At 36.4% G+C, this 4661-nt stretch overlaps 1 pseudogene; it reads left to right on the top strand.

The window, feature by feature from the left end:
* The first annotated feature begins 377 nt into the window (after window positions 1-377).
* On the top strand, window positions 378-464 carry LOC121488582 (annotated as a pseudogene).
* Window positions 465-4661: the final 4197 nt, after the last annotated feature.

Here is a 4661-nt window from a genome sequence, read left to right as displayed (position 1 = left end):
ACATGACAAGAATATATATATATATATACACCCTGAAATATATTTATATATAAATAATATATATAAAGATATTATAACTAAAGAATATTAACCTAGCTTCTTGCTCTCCAGGATATTGGTAGTGTGATCAGAATTATGGAGGTGTCAAACATTAAAATCTTGAAATTTCACAGGACTGATTAGATTATATGGGTTGCCTCTCTTCTGGGCATAAGGAAAGTAATAAATTAGAGCTTGCTTGCAAAGATTTTATGGTAACCAGGATAGTTTGAGGTAATAACAGAAAGCTTATTTTGTAAATTATCCTCCAATTTTTTATAGTTCCTTTTTTTGATCATTTTATCTTGGTGGTTTTTCATGTGTTAATTTATTGTCAGAAGACTATACTTTCAGGGATCATTTCTATAGTTTGTTAATTTATTGTCAGGACATTGGCAGCTTCCCTTTACTCTTGCCACTAAGGGAATTGGTAGTAATTAGCAGTAATGTATTTGGAGAGCTGAGTATCAACAGTCTGTTTAAAGATAATGACTATAAACTGGCATATGTAACTCTAAAGAATTTCCTATAATTTTTCTTACTATAGGCATGTGTAGAAAAGGAAGAAGGAAGGTTTTTTTTTCCTTTTCTACCCTTGTAGTTTCTTGACTGAGGTTCTATAACAAAAGACAGATTGACAAGAAAAAAACAGAGATTTATTAACATATATATTTCATATATACATGAGAGAAACTCAGGGATGAGTAACTCAAAGGGGCAACTAGAGCTTGGGCATATATATAGCATCTTAACAAAAGAACAGAAAATCTTTAAATAAATGATAAAGCAAAGGAAAAAGGCCTTGAATCTATAGGGTGGTAAACCATGAGGAGGCAAATATTAAGGAAACTAGGGGTGGAGAAAGTCTCCTTAGTAAAGTTTGTTATGCAGATTCCTCTGGTGCCATCTCCAGGCTCTTAAGAGTCTAAAATTGCCTCTGGTGATTAACTTTTGTTCCTTCTGGTAGAGATTTAGAAATTTAAATTCTTTGTAAGCAAATAGGAGAGAAGAGAGTTTTACTTGCTTCTTCCCAACTACCTTCAGCTCAAAATAATGATCATTATGTCAAAGTGGCATACTGGTGACAAATTCTGCTGTCCTTCAGAAGCTCCCCTGGAAATGAAGTGGTAAGAAAGTCCATATGAAAGTCATAGGTTTTGAGATTCATCCATCCCAATGACTTAGCACCAGAAGTATACATCATAATCACCTGTGAATTGTTTAAGGTCAAACATCGTTGAATATTCCATGTTTGATAAGCCTGGAATGAGTCCTGAGCATCTAGAGTTACAACAATCGTTACAGGTGATTCTGATGCTTGTTGCTGATGAAGGACCAGGACAACTTCCCCACTCACCGGCCTTTGCAATGACTCAGGGCTCTAGTGCTGGAACAGGCTAAACTCCCTTGTGCTGCATCATAATTTCTCCCAGCATTTATCCTATGCGATTTCCTGTTCCTCCCTCCCCACCTCCCCCCAACACCATAACTTTCTTCCAGATTTAAACTGACTTCGGAAAAAGAGAAGATGAAGAAATTACAAAGCCTTATCAGATAAATGCTCAGCAATCAGAAAAAAAGCACATCACCTCATCATCATCTTTTTTACTCCCTGGTGGGTGTGATTTCTATTTCAACATCAGCCTGGCTGGGCAGCCCCCTAATTAAATAGCTTCATCAGCTACAAGCTTTGAGATAACAGTGAGAGCAATAAATGATAGGATGTGACTTTGGAAAAATACTTGTAGCTAATGAATCACAATCATATGCAGAATTTCAAGTGTACATCACCGGGAATATATTGAGTTAGAATATTATGACTGGAATTGTGAACAGCACTGTCAGAACATTGACCTTATGTTTTCCATAATCTAGTCCTTCTCTTCCTTGGAAACTTGGTTAAATTTCTCAAACTTGTTTCCTCTTCCTCTTCCTTTATGTGAAATACTAGTCATAACAAACACATACATGGCACCATATATGTTTGTGGGTTGTTTTGAAACCTATATCTGAGGTCTTATGTATGTAAATTGCAATGTTTTTTTTAAATTTAGATTTCCTGAAGAAAGACTATATTTATGTCTTCAATTTATTTTAATTGCTTAGCAGGACTTAGCAAAAGACTTACCTATTACTTTAGAGATTGGATGGTCCAGTCTAGTGGAAAGAACATTTCCATGAGAATCTGACATCTTGGATTTAAATTTCAGACTGTATGCAAGGTAAGCCATGGTTACTTAAACCTCTCTGTTTCCCAAATTCAATACAGTGCTTATAAGTTTCGATTCATGAGTTATTGAGAGAATTAAATAAAACATGCAAAAGTGTTTTGAGGTTTACACAGTGTTGTGAATATATAACGCCTTTCTGGTCCAGTTCTATGGACTTACTGATAATGCTCATTAAAAATGACACAGTTAGTTTTCAAAGACAATTTTTCAGATTTTCATTAGCTTCGTAAAATATATATTATATTATTAATGTGTTAAATGGAATAAAGGAAACGGCATTTAAAATGGAGTTGAGAGGGGGTGCCTGGATGGCTCCATCAGTTGTCTGACTCTTGACTTCTGCTCAGATCATGATCTCAAGAGTGGTGAGATCAAGCCCTAGGTCAGGCTCCCTGCTGGGCGAGGAGTCAGCTTGGGATTCTCTCTCTCCCTCTGCTCCTTCCCCCCACCCCCTACTTGTGACAGCATGCTCTCTCTCCAAATAAAAATTTTAAAATAAACAAAACAAAATAAAAGAGTTGGGAAGCCAGAAGGGGGAGCTCTCACCTCTGACCACTTGCCTTCAGTTACAGGCTCCCACAGGAAAAGAGGTGCATTGCATTCCTAACAGGAAAAAGTCTAATTTACTACTTCAGTAGCAGGAAGGAGGAATTTCTCCTTGCCCACCAACAGGCTCAGCCAGTAAGAAAATAACCAAAACTCAGCCAATTAGAAGCCATCATCACCCTGAGCACTTGTGGTTTTTTTTTTGTTTTGTTTTGTTTTTGTTTTTCCAATTGACTTTCACCCAAAGCAACCTGACCAGCTTTCTTCTTTTCTCTATAAAGTTTCTTTCCTTTGATCTTTGGACTTGCCTCTGGTTTTGCCATAGTTTGCACATCCCAAATTATAATTCCTCTACTCTTCCCAAATAAACCCATTTTGCTGGTAAAATAATTAGCAGTTTTAAGGTCAACAGAGTTAATTTTCTAGGTTTGAAATTGCTGTGTCTTGTGTGGAAAATAATGGAAACTGAAAAACTTAAAATTCAATGTAAATATAATTAGATTTCATTTTTTGCCAATGTCTTCGGTTCTATTCTTTTGTACTATTGGGGCAATTGCTTATCTATTTGTTATGCAACCTTGCATGTTTATGAAATACGTACTTCCCTAAAACCATTCAGAAAATGTTACTGTATCTTTACTTTGTTCATGTTGTATAGGTTCTAACCTATAGAGACTAATGCTCTTGTTAGAAATGCCTGAGGCACTTGCCTTCCCATATTACTTGTAGAAACCCCACAAACATTTCCCCCAACCGCGGCCACTGTTGTGGCTGGGCTGGCCCTTGTGGTTCTTATGATTGCAGGATGCACTTCAACAAAAAAAACCATCAGGAAAAATTGTGGAACAAGATTTATTATTAAAAAGTCCTAAGGAATACATAACATGCCGTAGGACTACACAGTGAGGTTACAAGTAAAGGGGGACTGGGGAAGAACCTGGAGCTTTGCCTTTATTAGACCCTGATGGTTGTACGTCTTGGGGTTTCACAGCATCACACAGTATTGGCTAATTTGAAACATAAGATTGGAAATCAGGGCACTGGAGGCAGGGTCACTCAGGTGGTCAGTTATCTAGGTCGCCTGGTTTTCTGAAGGGGAAGTTCATGACGATGTGTAGCCTAGTTCCTTATCTAGTTGTTTTGCTAGTAGCTGTGCCATATAGCTAGCAATATGTTTACTCAAGATGGATGTCTTTTAAAATTAATGCCTGGGCAATCAAAAGCTTAATGTCAGGTACTTACACTACATTTCACATAAACAAGGAGGCAGAAAAAAGTCAGAGGTGCAGAATCTTAAAGGGCTGTTTACCCACCATCAATGGAACCATATTTATCTGTGTTTTCTCCAATTTCCTAATTTATCAGATCCCAACAGTAGAAGAGATCATTCCTTCAAAATCGACTGAAACATTATCTGTTTCTAGAGAGATACTTGGGATTGATTACAAAAGGAAGAGTGATCGAATAAATATTCCCTTTTTATGTTATTTTATTTGACTGGGACATGATTGTAGGGTCTTAGAGATGCAGAGCAAATATATTATTCATTTTTGTACTTTAATTTTTAAAGGGGAAATGTTATCCTGATTATGAGTGATATAAACAGTATAAAAATACTAGACAATAAAGAAACTTATAAAGATGTTAGTGAAAGTTATCCATAATGCTGTTCTCAAGATTTAATACCATTTGGTGTGTCTTTTGAGATTTTTTCCCCCCTTCTCTAGAAAAATACATGTGCCTGTGTATGATCACAAAGAGAGGGACAATATTTTACATGCTGTTTTGCAAGTTATTGTTCTCATTTGTTCTATACATTAGACATGCTTCAAAGTAAGTGTGGCT

Source organism: Vulpes lagopus, chromosome 3 (assembly GCF_018345385.1).
Source record: "Vulpes lagopus strain Blue_001 chromosome 3, ASM1834538v1, whole genome shotgun sequence".
Classification (NCBI taxonomy): Eukaryota; Metazoa; Chordata; class Mammalia; order Carnivora; family Canidae; genus Vulpes; species Vulpes lagopus.
Note: the sequence above shows the minus strand (reverse complement) of the source record. Positions and strands in the feature narration are given on the sequence as shown.